Source organism: Podarcis bocagei (genome assembly GCF_964188305.1).
Source record: "Podarcis bocagei genome assembly, chromosome: 6".
Lineage (NCBI taxonomy): Eukaryota > Metazoa > Chordata > Lepidosauria > Squamata > Lacertidae > Podarcis > Podarcis bocagei.
Genome location: NC_138130.1, coordinates 81582650 through 81602781, shown reverse-complemented (window position 1 = coordinate 81602781; position 20132 = coordinate 81582650). Strand labels below are relative to the sequence as shown.

The 20132-nt window shown below is 44.6% G+C and overlaps 1 protein-coding gene across 2 annotated transcripts in view; it reads left to right on the top strand.

Moving 5' to 3' along the window:
- Window positions 1-453: 453 nt before the first annotated feature.
- MTUS2 (microtubule associated scaffold protein 2) overlaps window positions 454-20132 on the top strand; it is a 321603-nt gene continuing 301924 nt past the window's right edge. The window contains exons 1-2 of one of the 2 annotated variants that reach the window (XM_081197860.1): window positions 454-938; window positions 15482-15591. The gene's annotated coding sequence lies outside the window, so the exon portion shown is untranslated. Of the gene's footprint in view, window positions 939-15422; window positions 15592-20132 lie in introns of those variants that run through there. The other variant, XM_081197861.1, reaches the window with a different exon arrangement.

The window sequence follows — 20132 nt, the reverse complement described above, 5'->3', positions numbered from 1 at the left end:
TGGCACAGTCCATAAAAATCAAGTTGCAGCACTTATAAGAACTTATAACAATACTAAACCTTAACGCTAAGCATACTATGACACCACACCAGAAGGAAGAGGGATAGAAAGAGAAATTAAAACCTAGGCCCCTTCTGGCCTATATTTATAGTCAGCATGACCTTAATTGGAAGAGATAAGAGAAACCATTTCAAGCCAGCTGTACTCAGCTTCTCTGAAGGTATAACCCAAACAATCATGACCCTTCTGTCTGCTTCTCTTACACAGAGAAGCTTCTAGTAGCTTCTTGGATCCTCTTGTATTAACCAGAATAGGAAAAATCTCTACACATCAGATCAATACTTTCTGCACTAAGAAATGCAAACCAACAAGGGGCTTGTTGGATTTTCTACTTCAGGTGCCAAAGTCACTGAGGTACTATGCATTTTGACTGGCGGTGGCCGGGGGGGGGGGGGGAGGTCTGAAAAAACCAGTTTTTACTCTTTACCCTGGAATGCAAAATAGCTACCCTGTTGGGCTCCCTGTTACAGTATTCAGGTGCTCCTGAAATAACAGTAGGAAAGCATGTGGGCCTTGTTGCCAGCAAATCAGAAAAAGGCTTATTCGTTTATTTTTAAATCACTCTGGGGGGCAGCTTAAACTTTTTTATGCGATAAGTGAATGCTATGGCTTATTGGCAACTGGTGGTTCAGTTGCTTCCAGGCCCCTTTCAAGGTGCTGGTAATTCCTTTTTAAGGTCTATATGGCCTGGGCCCAAGTTACCTCAGAGACTCAGAGACTGCCTCCCTCCCTTTATTGGTCACCTGTCTGTCAGATGAGGAGATGATTGGCCATTCCACCTGCCACCCAGGGCTTTTTTTTTCCAGCCGGAACTCAGTTCCTGCACCTCTCAGGTGGGCACCATTCCCATTCCAAGAGAACAAGAGAGGTAGTAATGGGTGAGTTCCATTAATTCTTTTTTTCCTCTAAAAAAATTAGCACTGAACTTAACCTTACAAATATTTACCTCAGTGGGGGACCCAGTAGTCTTATTCCATATTAAGTGTGTGTGTGGGACCACAGCTTTAGAGAAATAAGATCAAGCGGCGTGTGGGTAAGGAATTATCAGTGGTGGAGAATCTGTCAATTTTGGGTTTCTCTCCATTTCTTAATTTCAGGCTGCCTCCTTACGGCACCACATTACTGTGACATTAATCCTAATACTTGCATGATGCTATTTTGTGTAATATATGTGTTTTTAAAAGAATTTTCTGCCATATAATGTACTTTGTGCACTGTTTTCCTCAACATAATAATAATTATTATTTGTATACTGTCCTTCACCCAAAGATCACACAGCGGTTCATAACATTAAAAATACAAAATTTGTATATAATTTTTGTATACATGTTGGAAATTATATTATAGTAACTCCTGTAATGTAATATGACAACGTTTACCGATGTAATATAAGAATGTTAACAAACAAATAAAATGCAAATTCAAAAAAACAAAACAAAGCAAAATGAGAACACAAAATACATAATAAAACAAAAACAAACCAAGAACAACTCCCCTCTCACAAAATAATTCATTTCTATGTACCCTTTGGAACTCCCTCCCATTAGACATTAGAAAGGAAACACCTCTATTGCCTTTCCAGCACCTTTTGGAGACTCCCCCCGCCAATAAGTGTTTTATGTGGAATTTTTTATCCCAGTCTGTGTTGTATTTGAAATTGTTATTATATATGCTCTCATCGTTGATCTTTTTATTGCTAAACTGCTTTGAGATGTATTATAGGGAGCGATTCATAAATGGAAATAAATAATTCAGTTACACATTTTTTGGTTGGAGAATTGCATTGCAAAAACTCAGAGAACTGTGAATTTTGAATGACAGCTGTTTTTGACTATGTATTTGTTTGGGAAGTGCAGATTAGCTGAACGAATTTCTCCCCCATCCTTGATGGTGACACCCACCCACCTTGTTAAAAAAAGAAGCCTGCTGATCTCCATCTTTTGCTGCACTTTGCTGGCAAAGTACATCCGTTTTAAAATGCACTTTGATGTGGTCAATTCTCACTTTAATGGTAGAATCATAGAGTTAGAAGGAACCCTGAGGATCATCTAGTCCAACCCCCTGAAATGCAGGAATATGCAGATGTCTCATACAGGGATTGAACCTGCAACCTTGGCATTATTAACACCATGCTCTAACCAACTGAGCTACCCAATGGTTATTTTACTGGTACATTTTACCAAACTGTTGTTTGCTTTTGTGCTGCTTTTAATCTTACAATTTGATTTCTAAGTCTTTTCACGGTGCCTTTTGAATGTTCTTCCTTTGTGAGTCGCCTTGAGGATTTCAGCGGAAAGGCCACAGCTACATCTGGCAAACAAATAAAGGAGGAGGACACGTGCTTCCGAATTATGCAGGATGCCTCATCAGGCAGAATTATTTAGCAGGATCACTAATCACATTTGCCCCGCAAAATGTGTAAATTATTCAGAGACATTATTCCACCGCTGCTTCATAAACATTTTATAGCTCCACCTCAGGCCTTTGCCTTCACATTTGCATAGATTCCACTGGAGAAAATTGGAATTGTGGGCCACCAAGCCATTAGCAGCTAGATTGTAAAATATGTTCTCTGGGATTTCTGACTGGCCTTTCTCCTATATGCTTTTAATAACTCTGCTGGGGTGGTGAAAGCAGGGCCAGATGTGCTCTTGGGGGTGGAAATGAGCTAATGTACGATGTGATGTAACTCTCGTTCCTTCCCGAATTGAGATTCTTCTGGAAAAAAGAAAAAAGGAATTGCGAGCCGCATTTAGATGAGCCGTTTTTCGTAAACATCCCCAGATTCTGCATGGAACACAAAGGACATGAATCACATCACAGCAGGCGCTCTAGCTGGGGAAGTGGCCCTTAGGAAGATTGCTTCCGTAACTCGGGCTTCATAATGAATGAGAACGGCTCTTAGAGGATCTGTAGGAAACTGATAGTGGCTTATTTAGCTCTGGTCTCACTGAAAAGGAGAAAAAATGTGGAGTGGAGGGGCGGAGCATTCCCTTGGCTTAAAAGAAGAAGAAAAAAGTGTGATTCTTCAAGCCACATTTGGATCCTGTTCTTGTTTTCATACCCCTTCCTGTACACCCCAAATTCCCTGTACAGCAAGGGTGACAGGGTTTTTGAAAAAAAGGTTTACAGTGTTTGCATAAGAGCAGAGAAAGCAGTATATGGATGCTTTGGGAACCAGAAGTGAAAAGCAGAGCTTGAAAATAAAAGAAAAAGGACACAGCTTCACAATCCCAGCAAACTGATTCACTTCAGAGATCACATGGAAGATTTTGTGTAAATATGTTCGGAAAGTGTCTGGAGCTACAAATGCCCAAGGCCTTTGGAGTAATAAAAACAGTAACACATCCATAGATAAGCAGCGTTGTTTGCAGGAACTACTTATTTTTTTTACCTTACAGGGTAGCTACAACAACAGTGACACATTTTTTGTACCTTCAAAGACCCAGGAACTAGTTATGGTAAGAGGCCAAGTCCAATGTGCAATTTCAAAAGCAGCTGGGGTCCCAACTTGAATAAAATATTGGGGGGGTCAGGTAAGCCCCGCCCTGCATAAACGATCACAAGATGCGGCACAAACACACCATTTGAATGTCAATGCCCATCAACTCGGGGGCTAGCCCCCTCAAATATTTTTATGGGGGTGGGGAGATGAAGGGACCTCGGTCCCTAGGAGTTGGCTCCTATTTACCCTACAAAAGGGGTTTTTAGCCTATGGCAGGGATACCAAATTAACCATACAGAAGTTTGAGCAACACCTACCTATATTTGCACATACAGTGGTACCTCGAGTTACAGATGCTTCAGGTTACAGATGCTTCAGGTTACAGACTCCGCCAGAAATAGTACCTTGGGTTAAGAACTTTGCTTCAGGATGAGAACAGAAATCGTGCGGCGGCAGCGGGAGGCCCCATTAGCTAAAGTGGTACCTCAGGTTAAGAACGGATCTCCAGAACAAATTAAGTTCTTAACCTGAGGTACCACTGTAGTTCATTCTTCTTCCAGGTTTCCAGGGCTTTTTTTTTCCAGCCGGAACTCACCAGAACAGTTCTGGCATTGCCTTTATAAGAGAACAAGGGAGGCGTTCATGGTGAGTTCCAGCACCTATTTTTTCTAGAAAAATAGCACTACAGGTTTCTCTCTTGCTGGGATTGTGAGAATGGAAACAGAGAAGATCAGGAAACAAAGGGTAATGCTTACAGCAGGCAGGAAATAATGACTTTGGGAAAAGAACAAAGTAAGAGCAGAACAGCACTGAAACCCCATCCCTTCATTCACTGGAAGGCCTGCTCTAATTTCTGAGATACTACATTCTCTAATCCCTTTCTTGTAAGATCTTGAAAGCTGGAGTTTGTGCTTAACAAAAGTGACAGTGCTTAGGATTATGCACTTTCTGGTGGAATCCGCGCAATCCTCATTACGCAGCGTTACATCAGAGAAGCAGAGAGACTGAGGCTGTCAATTTGCTCAGAATTTTTTGTGCGCATGCATATTTGTAATTTTTTAATTATTATTATTACATCTCTTCTAATGAGCTCAAGATGGCACTCATGGTTCTCCTTCTCTGCTTTTTATCGAAATGAGGTAAGTTAAGCTGAGAATCAGTGACGGGTCCAAGGTTACACAATGAGCTTCATGGCTGAGTGGAGATTCGGACTCTGGTCTCCTGGGTTTTAGTTTGATACTCTGAACAACTATTCCGCACTGGCATATGAACTGGGTTTTGTTTTAATCAGTATGGTTACCATATTTTGAAAACCAAAAAAGAGGACACATTTGCCAACTTCTACTTTTAACTATGTATCACTATGACGACTCTACCCATAAAAAAGAGGATGTGTCCTGGAAAAAGAGGATATATGGCAATCTGCTGGAGAACCTTGAGTTAGGATGCTTCCAGGCAGTTGTAGTTTTGGATTAATACTCCTTAAACAATATAGAATCATGGAACTTTAAGACTGTAGAGTTGGAAGGTACCACGAGGGTCATCTAGTCCAACCTCTTGCAATGCAGAATTTTTTTGCCCAACATGGGTCTCGAACCCACAACCCCGAGCATAAGAATCTTATGCTCTACCAACAAGCAAGCATTTTGCAGTATCCAGATGATGTCATTGGCATCAAAATGCCTGCTCGTATACCCACTTAACCCAGATTAACGCTTTATTGGGGAGGAGGCAGAGGAATCCAGAAAGGTTAAAACAAAAAATCCCTGATGCCCGGGCCCTGTTTGCAACATTTGACTTGAACCATTTGCAGTATTAACCCCCATTTGCAAGTGCCCTCATTAGAACTCTTCTCTGGGAGATAGAAGCAGCCTGGCCCCCTCTTTTCTGTTCCCTTTCCCTATTGCAAAAGCAGCTCCTCCTGACCAAGGCTGTACAAATTCCCTGGATCCCGTGCAGTTCTCCCGTGTAGAGCAGACAGTAGGGAGGATCCAGCTTTGCATCAGCATATTTCCTTCCCACCCTTTGTGCCACAGTTCTAGCAGTTCAGCTTTTCACATTCTTCAACACCTTTGATGAAGTGTCTTCCATTTCCCTCTGATTTTCTGTTACAAACTTCCAGATTTAATCCCTTGCGCCTAAACTTCCTTTGATGATGCTACTTCTTTGATTCAGCGGGATGCATTGTTCTTTCTGACCGTCAACAATGCAACACCCAAAAATTCATTTTGAAAAGGTGCCAAGTGAGTTTCTGAGAAGTTACTCGACAAACAAACTTTCGGATAAAATAAGACACACTGACTGCTATTTCTCTCTTCCTTCCGAAGACATTTCACAACCCATTCCGTGGGATTCCTATATTTTCCTCCACTCCCATCCAGTACTCCAGGAATATCTTATCTCTGGTCCACATCCCTTATAGAACTTGGGCTTGTTTGGATAACGGCTTTGCATTTTTATGCTGTGTGACGTATGGTATGTACCAGAAGCTGAAAAGGGCTACCTGCTGTTCTGCATGTTACGTGCATGCTGTGCTGGAGGAAAAAGAATATAGGAAGTCCTTCCTCCTGGCTCAGGGCATCAGAACACTGCTGGATTCTTCCCCAGTATTTCTCCAGGCCTGACCACTCTGCCTGCTTGCACATACAGTAACACATGCACAGTGGTGGACAGCACGTATCCCCTGAAGTACAAGCACAGGATGTGTTGACCTAGCCAAGGCAATGTTTGTTATGTAAACGGGGTGGGGAGAGAAAGAGAACAGCAGTGTCGAATATGACTGCATATTAACAGGCGTCCATGATATTATGCCAGTGGCGTAGCGTGGGGGGTGCAGGGAGGCCGGCCGCACCGGGCGCAACATCTGGGGGGGGGGCGCTCGCACTTGAGTGCTAAAATCCACGGGTAATAATAATAATAATAATAATAATAATAATAATTAATTTATTATTTATAACCCGCCCATCTGGCTGGGCCTCCCCAGCCACTCTGGGCGGCTTCCAAAAGAATATTAAAATACTATAATACATCAAACATTAAAAGCTTCCTGAAACAGGGCTACCTTCAGATGTCTTCTAAAAGCCTGGTAGTTGTTGTTCTCTTTGACATCTGGTGGGAGGGTGTTCCACAGGGAAGGCGCCACTACCGAGAAGGCCCTCTGCCTGGTTCCCTGTAACTTGGCTTCTCGCAGTGAGGGAACCGCCAGAAGGCCCTTGGTGCTGGACCTCAGTGTCCAGGTAGAACGATGGGGGTGGAGACGCTCCTTCAGATATACTGGACCAAGGCCATTTAGGGCTTTAAAGGTCAGCACCAACACTTTGAATTGTGCTCGGGAACGTACTGGGAGCCAATGTACCGTATTTTTCGGACTATTGGACGCACCGGTCCATAGGACGCACCTAGATTTGGGGGGGGGGAAATAAAGGGGAAAAAAATTTATCCCCCCCCGCCAGGCGCGGGGCTGGGGCGGGGAAGCCCGAGCTTCCCCCTCCCCCAGAACGGGACTCACAGCCATGCCGAAGCTGCGCGCAGCTTTGGCATCGCTCTGGGAGCTTGCGCGGCTGGGGGAGGAGGAAGCCTTCCGCCAGCCTCCAAACCAAGTCGGGGGACAGCGGGAATGGCGCGCTGCGCCTCTCCCGCTGTCCCCCGAGTTTGCGGGGCTGGCGGTGGGGCTCTCCTGAAGCCTGGAGGTTGTGGGGCTGGTGGGGGGGAGAAGCAGGCTTGCTTCTCCCACCCCCAGCCTCCAGATCAGGTCGCGGAATAGCGGGATGGCGGAGCGCTGCCATCCCGCGATTCCCCGACCTGATCTGGAGGTTGTGGGGATGGTGGGGGGGAGAAGCAGGCTTGCTTCTCCCACCCCCAGCCTCCAGATCAGGTCGTGGAATAGCGGGATGGCAGAGCGCTGCCATCCCGCGATTCCCCGACCTGATCTGGAGGTTGTGGGGATGGTGGGGGGGAGAAGCAGGCTTGCTTCTCCCACCCCCAGCCTCCAGATCAGGTCGTGGAATAGCGGGATGGCAGAGCGCTGCCATCCCGCGATTCCCCGACCTGATCTGGAGGTTGTGGGGATGGTGGGGGGGGGGGAGAAGCAGGCTTGCTTTCCCACCCCCAGCCTCCAGATCAGGTCGCGGAATAGCGGGATGGCGGAGCGCTGCCATCCCGCGATTCCCCGACCTGATCTGGAGGTTGTGGGGATGGTGGGGGGGAGAAGCAGGCTTGCTTCTCCCACCCCCAGCCTCCAGATCAGGTCGTGGAATAGCGGGATGGCAGAGCGCTGCCATCCCGCGATTCCCAGACCTGATCTGGAGGTTGTGGGGATGGTGGGGGGGAGAAGCAGGCTTGCTTTCCCACCCCCAGCCTCCAGATCAGGTCGTAGAATAGCGGGTTGGCGGAGCGCTGCCATCCCGCTATTCCCCGACCTGATCTGGAGGTTGTGGGGATGGTGGGGGGGGGAGAAGCAGGCTTGCTTCTCCCACCCCCAGCCTCCAGATCAGGTCGGGGAATAGCGGGGTGGCGGCTCTGCACCTCCCCGCTGTCCCCAGCTTTTGGGTGCAGGCTGCTGCCCGCAAGCCTTGCGAGCCCGCGGGACATCCCGCCGGGCTTGCAAGACTTGGGATAGCTTCCTGAAGCCTGGAGAGCGAGAGGGGTCGGTGCGCACGGACCCCTCTCGCTCTCCAGGCTTCAGCAAAAGCCTGCATCCGCACCATAGGACGCACACACATTTCCCCTTCATTTTTGGAGGGGAAAAAGTGCGTCCTATAGTGCGAAAAATACAGTAGGTCTTTCAAGACCGGTGTTATGTGGTCTCTGCGGCCACTCCCAGTCACCAGTCTAGCTGCCGTGTTCTGGATTAGTTGTAGTTTCCGGGTCACCTTCAAAGGTAGCCCCACGTAGAGCGCATTGCAGTAATCCAAGCGGGAGATAACCAGAGCATGCACCACTCTGGCGAGGCAGTCCGCAGGCAGATAGGGTCTCAGCCTGCGTACCAGATGGAGCTGGTAAACAGCTGCCCTGGACACAGATTTGACCTGTGCCTCCATGGACAGCTGTGAGTCCAAAATGACTCCCAGGCTGCACATCTGGTCCTTCAGGGGCACAGTTACCCCATTCAGGACCAGGGAATCCTCCACACCTGCCCGCCTCCTGTCCCCCAAAAACAGTACTTCTGTCTTGTCAGGATTCAACCTCAATCTGTTAGCCGCCATCCAACCTCCAACCGCCTCCAGGCACTCACACAGGACCTTCACTGCCTTCACTGGTTCTGATTTGAAAGAGAGGTAGAGCTGGGTATCATCCGCATACTGATGAACACCCACCCCAAATCCCCTGATGATCTCTCCCAGCGGCTTCATGTAGATGTTGAAAAGCATGGGGGAGAGGACAGAACCCTGAGGCACCCCACAAGTGAGGGCCCAGGGGTCTGAACACTCATCCCCCCCCACCACTTTCTGAACACGGCCCAGGAGGAAGGAGCGGAACCACTGTATAACAGTGCCCCCAGCTCCCAGCCCCTCAAGATGGTCCAGAAGGATGTTATGGTCGATGGTATCAAACGCCACTGAGAGATCCAGCAGAACTAGGAAACAGCTCTCGCCTTTGTCCCTAGCCAGCCGGAGATCATCAACCAGTGTGACCAAGGCAGTTTCAGTCCCATGATGAGGCCTGAATCCCGACTGGAAGGGATCCAAATGGTCCACTTCTTCCAGGGTTAGGGGGCGCAAATTACTTGCCTTGCCCCGGGTGCTGACAACCCACGCTACGCCACTGTATTATGCTTACCAGAATCTGCCTGTCAGAGGTTAATGCCCTTGCAAGGTTTTTGGACACCTCTAGATCTTAGCACTTTTCCTGGAGAACACGTTCCTGATCTAAGGCTTGATTTGGGGGCAGAGTTATAAGGTGGTGAAGGTTGCTGCCAACCACCTAGCATTTCCTTGGCCCAACATTAAGATCATGTCCAACCATGATTAGATCACAAAAGTCCTATTTTGCCAAGTGTTGCCCATGATCCAGCATATTCTGCCTGTTCGTTCAACCATAAAATGCCAGATTTTTGCCTAGCTGCTCTGGCCCTTATTCTGCAGCTCTTTTTCATTATTTTGTGCATAGACCATCCTAGAACAAAGTTCTCCTGGCTGCTTACAAAGTAGCAATAAAATGGTAACAACAAAAAATAATGCATTCTGGAATATAAGGGGAGGAGAATAGTAAAATGGAGTTAAAAGCTTTGCCAATTTGCTACCAAGCCAAGTTTAAAGGTTTTTTTTTAAAAAAATTACTAGTTTACCAAGCCCGAAACAACTTGGAACCAGATTACCATAAGAGGTTTTTCCTATGGTCACATAACAGGAAGTGACATCACAGGAAGAAATGGACCTAAAAACCTCTCATAGGTTCATGGATTTCCATGTGACCATTCTCAGGTGCTTTAGTGTCCAATGGGAATTTCTTTTAAAGAGGAATTTAAACGTTTTAAATAAGTAAAAGTTAAAACAAATTATTGTAAAAGTGTAGGGAAATTTACCTGTTGCTGTAAAGAAAACAACATGGGCTCCATACGGGCCTCTCCAAGGAGGGTTATTCCATTACTGGAGGCAGGGGGCAGTATGGGAAAGTATTAACTCATGTCCAGTAACATCTGCCACACATTTCCTGGCAGGGACACCAAGAGAAAGGTCTCCCAAGTAGAGCTCAGTGTCTGAGGAGGTACAGATGGAAAGAGGTGATTCTTCAGCCCTTTCTTGTTAGGAGAAAGGGCTAACAAATCCCACTTTCCAAGAAATCCAGGAATTGCAGCTCTGTCAGATATGCTTTAAATGTATAGTACAGAGGCGACGTACGACTGCCCCAAACCTTTTGCAGGCACAAACCGTTTTGAAAATAGGATCGCGTCTAACTGCTCTCAGTACCATCATGGGCACAATAAAAAGGAAGTCTGGGGGAGCTGTCAGATACTTTGGATATGTCACATTTTTACATGGCTAGAACAGGAAAGCGCTTGGAAGCCACTTAGAGGTATTAGCCAAATGGGTACCACTCAACCTCACTATTTGCTTCCCCAGCTCCCCTTTCATCACCCTTTTGTTGTCATGCTGCTAAACCCAGAGCCTTCCATGGACCAGAGTCCCCTTTGTCAAAAGGCACGAAGTGTTATCTTCAGTTGTCAAATATATATTCCAAGTATGTCCACCCTCTCTTACTTCTAGGTCTCCCAGGTGCTGATAGACCCGAAGTCCCATCATCCCCAAAGAGCTTGGCCAATGGCCAGGGATAATAGTGGTACCTCAAGTTAAGAACTTAATTTGTTCTGGAGGTCTGTTCTTAACCTGAGGTACCACTTTAGCTAATGGGGCCTCCCACTGCCGCTGCACTGCTGCCATGCAATTTCTGTTCTCATCCTGAAGCAAAGTTCTTAACCCGAGGTACTATTTCTTGGTTAGCGGAATCTGTAACCTGAAGCGTCTGTAACCCGAGGTACCACTAGTCCAAAAACATCTGGGGGTTACATTGATACAGAGACAAAAGAAAGCTGGTAAACCTTTGGACCAGAAAGATGATGAAATGCAAGATGCACTGTCAATACTTTCTAGGCTATCTTCAAACGTATATGACATAAATGCATTTACTATGGTGATTATGTGCATCTTGTCTACTTCTGAGCTTTGCGGAAACATTTCACAGACAGTAGCTCTTCATAGCTTTTTGGCCCACTCTTTGTATTCTCTCTCTCTCTTTGTATTATGAACATAACAGTTCTGCATCTGACAATGTGCTGCAGTCAATCTGTTCATCTTTCAAGGTGCCATAAAATCATTTTTTATCTGGACAATAGTATGTTGCTGTTAAGCGCCATCTTTTGAAAACCCAATGTAAGTGCAACTTGATTACCTTTCAAAATCTCAATGGCCCATTTTTGTCTCTGCTAATAAAAAGAAAATGATGGAAACAGATATTAAGGCTTTTGTTTTCTCTTAATGTTGTTGATTTATCTTTGCTTGTGAAATGCTTTTCATAATGCTAGCAAACAATACACTCTGATAAGAATTCCTTCTAAAAAGGGGGGATGGGCAACCATATTAATTCCACATTTAATAGTTTGCAAACCTAGATTCGTTCAGTGCTTAGCCTTACTACTGTGTTTATTAAAGCTCCTTTGCTTTTGAAGAAGCTAACACTTCTCTCCAGCCTGAATGTCCTCAGTCCCTGATGTATGTCTTGGTTGGAGGTACCAGAATCCACAACACATGGCACAACAGTGCAGTCTGGTTTATAGGGCTAACTGGTGTGGCATACAACTTCCATCATCCCTGCAACATGGCTAGTGGTCAGGGATGATGGGAGTTGTAATCCCAGCAACATCTGGATGGCAACTAATTGGCTACTCCTGCTTTTGCGATATGTGCAGATTAATGCCCTTTAAATAACCAAGCCACATCTCTGTTCCTATTTACAACTGAATTTTTTTCAGCTTCAGTATATTTTAATATGGTGTGGGGAATCCATAGGCTGTTTACCACATGAAGAGACATGACTCATTTTCAGGAACGTGAAGCAATTTTCATTTAAAATTTCATTAGGAAAACCCAATTAAATATGTCTAGATGCTGTTATCCTGTAAAAAAATTAATATTCAGAATACAGACTAGCTCCTTTTCTGAATATGACTAATGCCAATTAAGTAGATGAAGTGGGGGCAATCATGCCATTACATCTGAACAAGAAAGCCTTGAGGGCTGACATATCAACAATCACTTCTCATGTACGGAGCAGGTGTCACTAATTGTGAACCCCATATATGGCTAATATAACCTATCAAAAATGGTTGCTTTTTTGTTGTTTATTGCTTGGAGACCTCTAAAAACCTCCAGGGGGCGCCTGACAGATAGCTAGCTCCAAGCAATTTTGCAGGGTCTCATGTTTCATTCAGAGACTGCTCAAGACATTTTGATGCTTGAGGCAGAAGATTCAAATAGTACTCCCTCAAATGGTGGTTATCATAATCACCATCAAAATAACTGACAATCTGATGTCCTTTAATGGTACCCAGAATTTGGCACCTGAGGTAGGATACCTCCAGTTGCCTAATTCAGTTGAATCAGCTCTCCTTGCATTGTCTTGTTTATAGATCCAAAGAGCAAGAGTGCAAAGGGTGAAAATAGTTATTATATGGGAGGTCTATGACTGGATCTTCCCATTTTCTTCTTCTAAAAACAGCTGAATTCGTTCAGGAATGGGTATCTAACCTTTTCTACCTACAGCATGCAGGCCATCTCTGAGCCCTGCAGGTGCATTTAAATGAATAAAATTATATGGCAGCAGGAATGGAGACCTGAGCCCTCCAGGTGTGGCTGGGTTCCAACTCCCATCAGCCCCTGCCAGCTTGGTCAATGGTCATGGGTGATGAGAGCTGTAGTCCAACAACATCTGGAGGTCCACAGGTTCCCCGCCCATGTTGGTGAGATCAAACGGCAGGTGTCTTTATTGACTTCCAATAAAGTCAGCATTTTCAGGCTACTGGCTGTTTTCGAGGGCTTCCCTAATGATCTTTTTTGTACTTTAGCAAACCTTGGGAGTTTCCCTGAACCGGCTGATAGTTCTCTTTTCTGGGTGGATGGTGCTGTTTGGCTACATAATTAAAGGCACTCACCTCTGAACATCAGAAATAAAGGGAGTGTCGGTCTAAAGCATCTGCATATACTTTTTCACTCTCCAAAACTCCAGCTCATGAGGCTGATTCTGGCAAAATTACACAGAGACATACTTCAACTCCTGTGTAAAATGCCTATATGCATTTTTATTCTCTTGCAGGATCACCTTCAGAATGAACGTGTATTCAAGCACCACATTCCAAAGAAAAAGAAGCTGTGTTTCTTCTTGCAGCAAGAACAGATTCTTGTGACACCTTAAAGACCAACAAAATTGCTTTAGCATGATTATTTATACCACAATAGGTTTATAGGTCTTTAAGCTGTCATGGCTCTCTGTTTCAAGCAGTACATTGGATGAAGCCCAGTTTCTCTATAATCTAATGGTAGAACCCCACCACAACCAACAGCCAAAAAAACTCCACCAGGCACTATTAGCATACCAAATATCTTTGATTCTATTCCTGGGTGCCCCAAGCTAGCTTTTGCCTTTTCTGCTGATTCTGCAGCAAAGCAAGAGGTGTGCAAAATAATGGCTTGATGGTAGCGTCCTTGGCAGTGGAAGGGGCTAGCACTCCAACATCAGCAAAAGATTGTTGCTGAGGACCATCCAAACCTCCGATAGGGATCCAAGGAAGGAGAGTACCAGGGGCAGCCAGCCAAACTGACAGAGTGGCAGCTTATCAAATGCTGGCAAAAGACATGGGAAATTAGTCATGGATGTTGAGCTGGAAGCCCCTGCTGTGCTGAAGCAGACCAAAAAAAAGCACATGGCTGTCCTGGCCTCCTCCTGCATCTCATTTTTACTCCTTCCCTGGAAATGCTAACGACAGGCTTATTACTCATTATTATATAGAGTGTCAGTAAATGGCCTTTTCTTTTCTGTTTAGCTTTTTAAAAAAGGGAAAAACGAGCCATAATATAAAGCAATACAAGTGCAAAATGGTTTCAAATAAGCGTGTACAACAATGTCTTATAAATAGTAAGGTAGCAAATGGCTTTTTCAATATGAAATGTGACACTTGTTATATGAATAATATTTCCAAAATGTTGTCTAAAAGATTTTTTTAAATGATTTATTGTGGGGTTCTTTTTATTTATTACAAAACAAAATATGTTTACAGAATTCACTGTTTTGTTCTGTGGTTGTTGCAAACTCACTAGGATAAAGCAGTATCACACATTTAAAGGAGTGGCCAAATTTGTCAATTTCTCCTAATATGCACATTTTGTATGCAATATACACTTTTTGCAAGCCATTTCCTCTAATACAATGCACATCTGTATGTTATTTTCACCTGTGTATGTGCTTTTATGCACACTGCACATAGCATTTGCATTTCTTTATATATTACATGGCTGAAGAACTGCATTGCAACATTCAGAGGGGGCTAATTTTCAAATGATGGCTGCCTTTTGGTTCACATATTGTTCAGAAAGTGCAAATTTGCCTTTATTGTGAACCAAATCAAATTTATCACCATTCCTACCTGTTTAGTAACATAACAACCGTAATAAAATTAACTAACATCAGAAATAGCAGCATAGAAAAGTCAATGGGGGAATATTTCAGCCTCCGAGGACACTGCAGCTACCCTTCAGGAGGCCATCCTTGAACAAAGGCACTTCAGGGGGAGACTGCAATGTGAAAACCATTTAATACATTAAATGGTTCAGTGCTGCATTTGCTAATTGGCTTACCAATGCTAGGATGTATGTGTTGTCAACTCCTGTTTCTTTTGAATGGCCACTGCTAATAAGGTAATTATAATGGTCTGTGTTTTCTGAATATTCTTTCCTTCTTCCCTCAGTGTTACAACATCATATATATAGTGTTGGTGTGTGTGTGTGTGTGTGTGTGTGTGTGTGTGTGTGTGTGTGTGTGTGTGCATGTATGTGTGTGCATGTATGTATGTATGTGCGTGCATGTACATGTACTTGCAGCTCACAACAAGACTTCATGCATCTGATGGACTGTAATATACGAAAGCTTACATCATAAATTTGTTAGTCTGTAAATGTGCCACAGGGCTCTGTTGTTTTTGCTGCAAGAGACTAACACTGATAACAACACAAACAACGTAACAGGCTGGACTTTAATTTCTCATAATATGTTTCGTTTATATGTTAAGTTGGTCTATAGAACCATATATTTTGATATATATGTTGAATCACATTTTAAAAGAATTTTATAGTTACATACAGCCTGTTACGTTGTTTGTGTTGCTATCATTTTTGTATTTACGTGACAAAGGGTTTGGTTGTGTTTTGCAAGAGACTAACACAGCTACCTTTCTGGAAATTGACCTATTCTTACATCTTCTAACAGCAGCGTGATCAAGAGCAGAAATCAAGAGCTGAAGGTTTTCACAGCATGATGACAAGCATTATTACCTGCAGATCAAATAGCTCTTCTGAGGCATGAAACCCGGATCCTAAAAGGTGGGTAACTCTATTTTCTTAATAATGAAACAAAGAAAAGATAGCTTATTTTGTGGTGTGGTGGGAGGGCAAAGGAGATCATGGGTGATCCTACTAACCTTCTGACTGGCTTCTACATAGTACAGCACATGATAAGCAAACTCAGTTCCCCTTGTTTGATACACTAATAGCAACTTTTCACCTGTAGTCTACTAGAATTCACAAGGGGTCTTGATTCAGATCAGGACCATAGTAAGGACAAATTAAATCCCCTTTCCCCTCACATTGTGGTCCTGATCTGGATTTGCTTTAGAAAACCGAACTCAAGCACACACAGCAAGCTACGAATTTTAATGTAAAAATCCAGGTGAAAATGGAAGGTTATATTCCATGATACACACCTTGCCTATAAAACTTCTCATGTTGAAATAGGAAATATAACTAGTTTAGATACCTGAGCTCTGGTGTGGAATTTAACTTAACCCTGGTAAAGAAAATTTATTCAGATTTGATTTGTAGATTTTTTTTGCAGGGGGTTGTCATTATTCCAGATCTATTGCTTGTTGAATAATGTTTAGTTTTTAGTGTTCTTCTAAGCGGCAATATTTTTTTTAAAAAACTAAAATAAAATAAAATTCCACATACTAACTTTATCACCTAAAAATGTCATCGAAATTGCTCAGCATGCCCCTTCTACTGGCAGCCCATCTCTGAACCAGGAGAAAGCCCTTTGTTGGCCAGATGGCATTAATTTTAATGTGGTTTCCCATCCATGTCCTGTATAAATTGAGATGACAAGATTAAATTAAGAAGTCTGCTCTGGCATTGGCACGTTTGCTAACAGTGGTGGAGAAAGCCCTCCTCTGCTAATAAATCATGAGACATCTAAGGAGAAATTTCAACACACGTTTTAGTAACTTCATCACTGCTGCTTTTAATCGGTAATTAAGCATTGCAGAACGAAGGTGTTCTTCTTCCTGCCCCCCACCCTTTCGCCAAAGCTCTGCTTCCTAACCATAAGAGATGCTGGTCCAGCATCCTGATTCCACAGTAGCCAACCAGATGCAAAACCATAAGCAGGACCCAAGCACAATAGCAACCGTTACTCAGAAGCATGGCTGCTATTGTGGCCAGCAGGCATTGCTGCCCTTATCCTCCATGAACTTGTCCAATCCTCTTTTTAAGCCACCAAAGTTGGTGGCCATCGCTGCTGTAAGGCATAGGTCATCAATAAAACAATAAATCACCCAATGTCTGTGAAGTTAACCATTTATTCAAAGAAACAAAACAGCTCAGTCCTAGGGTCACAGCAACCCTTCCAAGCAGGTCTTGCCCCAATGAACCAGTTGCGAGGACTGAAGGTCTCCACCTTCCCACTGCTCTCTTAAGGCTCCTCCTCCACTTCTTTCCCCAGTAGCCTAAGGCTCTGTCATCTTGTCTCTCTTTGCTCTGCCCTCTTCATTCCTTTCCATGTTCTGGGAGACCAAGGGGTAGGGGAGGTGGCCTCAGCAGGAGGGGGAAACTCCCTGGATTCTTCAGCAGCCTGCCTCGTCTCTATCTCCTGGCCCCACTCCTCTACTGCTTCTGATTCTGGACTGCTCTCTGCCACAGTCTTTTAACAGTATACAGACGATAAAAACTGGGAAGCTGAATTGGGGACAGGTGAAGTAGAGTTGTGAGGGAACACTCTGCTTGGGTCTCAACTTAGTAAGGAGAGGGGAGAACTTCTGGAAAGAGAAGAATCCCAAACCAGTTTGGGTGGATGTGGTGATCCCCTGGTCTGTTATACTACTAGAGGAGTCCCAGGCATATTAGAAGTTGGGAAACTGACAGAAAGTACCACCTTATCTAAGAACCTAAGTATTAGGACTTAAGCTGTAACAACTATACAATTAGGTTTAAGGAATTGATGTCAAAAAAGAAGTTGTACGTTGATTAGAAGAAGTCTGTAACACACACTGAATTTACCATATACAGTGGTACCTCGGGTTAAGTACTTAATTCGTTCCGGAGGTCCGTTCTTAACCTGAAACTGTTCTTAACCTGAAGCACCACTTTAGCTAATGGGGCCTCCTGCTGCCGCCGTGCCACCAGAGCACGATTTCTGTTCTCATCCTGAAGCAAAGTTCTAAACCCAAGGTACTATTTCTGGGTTAGCGGAGTCTGTAACCTGAAGCGTATGTAACCTGAAGCATATGTAACCTGAGGTACCACTGTATATAGTTTACTGTTTTCTCAAATAAATCTATCTCCTGACACATCTTTTGTTTTACCAGTTTTGTTGAAAAATAAATCCTTTTTTTCTGTTTACCGGTAACTTCTCCAAGTACTCCAAGTTTCTCTTCAGAAAAATTAAAATTAGCCAATAGTTAAGAGGGGATTCACCAAACTGCATCCCTGGAAACCTAATGGGTGGGCAAGATCTGCCTGTGTTAAAACTTTGAGTCCCCCTTTCCTAACCTAGCCTCAGGTTGTATATATGTGTAAATAAAACCATATATCCTAAAGACACCACAGTCTCCATTGACCTTCATTCGAAGGAAACTGAGCTCTGGGGATGTTCTCACTTCTTGGAGACTGGAGTGCAGGCAACAACAGCAAAAAGGAGAAGCATGGCATGGCATGATCAGTGAGCCAACAGCGAGGAGAAGCCACAACTGTCTGATCTCCTGCAACTGGGTGCTTTAAATGTCTATGACTCTGCATGGAATCAGGCAACCTGACTTAGTACGCCACAGCCTGTTACTCTGGCATTCCCTTTCAAAGCATTTATGGTTTAACCAGGGCTTTTTCCCCAGTTGGAACTCACCAGAACTCAGTTCCGGCACCTCTCAAGTGTGAGCCATTGTCATTATAAGAGAACAAGGCAGGCATTCATGTTGAGTTCCAGCACCTCTTTTTCTAGAAAAATAGCACTGTAAAAAACGTTTCTCAGTAGGGATGCTTGAGTATTTTGTTCAATCTGCATTTTTAAGCAAGTCAGCCTGATTTGCATTTCCTGGACTAGTATGTAGATTGGAATGCAGTGATCCTTCAGTTTTACACTTCACTGAATTTTGCAATATCATTCTCAGTTCAACAAACAAAGCAAGATGCACATTTCAGTTTAAATGTACATGCGAAAAGGTCTTTTCAGATAAAGCACAATGTGTATGTGATAAAAAGAAGGCACTGAATGGTGCAGAAACGGGATGGAGCAGACTTAGGAATGAACGCATGCAAAGCTGACAGGAACTGAAAATAGATTGATCCTTCCATCCCTAGTTCAGTGGTCACCTTTTCGACAAAGCTTTCAAAACAGCCAACAAAGCGATGCAAGAAAATTGTTTTAAAAGGTTAAAGCCATGTCATTACAGAGGAGGCAGGTTTAGTCGTTGTCTGAGGACTATTCCTGCCTCCAGGTCTGGTCCTGTCCGGACGGATACTAGAATCAGCAAGGGATACCCACATGGCCTGAAGGTGCTGCTGTGCAATGCCAGGTCAATGAGTCATAAGACCACTGCCATCCATGACGTGATCATGGATGGAGGACTTGACCTGGCATGTGTAACAGAGACTTGGTTGGATGAAGCAGATGGGCCTGTCCTTGCCGCTGCTTGTCCACCAGGTTTCTCTTACGCACAGCAACCCAGGTCATGTGGGCGGGGAGGGGGGGTTGCAGTGATTTTTAGGAAGTCACTAGTTTGCACCAGGCGTCCTATTGGGAAGACCCAGTTTTCTGAGTGCATGTTCTGAAAGTTGGGCAATAGGGGCAGTACAGGATTCCTTTTGGTGTACCGACCTCCCCGTTGCACCAAGGATTCCCTGCCCGAGCTGCTTCAGGTCGTGGCGGATGTTCTCCTGGAGACACCTAGCTTGGTCGTCCTAGGGGATTTTAACATCCATGCCGACACGACCTTACAAGGGGCCGCTCGGGACTTCGTGGAAAGCATGGCCTCCATGGGGCTGTCCCTGAATAAGTCTGGCCCAACCCATAGCCGTGGACATGCCTTGGACCTGGTGTTTACCTCTATGGATGTTGGTGATCTGACACTAAGTAAAAGCGAAACGAAAGAAGTGCCATGGTCAGATCACTTCCTGGTGCAACTGGACTTCTCTGCGACCCATCCCCTCTGCAGGGAGGTGGGACCAATTCGGATGGTCCGCCCCCCGCCACTTAATGGATCCAAATGGTTTCCAGAGAGTGGTAGGGGATACTTTATCCCATGTTGATGGCCTTTCAGCCGATTCCCTGGTGGCCCGCTGGAATGTGGAGTTAACCAGGGCTATTGACTGTTTGGCTCCGAAGCGCCCTCTCCGATTGCATGGAGCCCGGACAGCCCCGTGGTTTTCCACGGATCTGAGGGCAATGAAACAATCGTTGAGACGGCTAGAGCGCCGGTGGCGGATAACTCATTCCGAATCTGACCGGACACAGGTTAGAGCTCAACGTCGAGCCTACCAAGTGGCGATAGCGACGGTGAAGAAGAATTTCTTCACCGCCCCTATTGCATCTGCAGAAAACAGCAGCAGGAGACTTTTTCAGGTGGTTCACAATTTAGTGGAACCACCTGCAACATCAG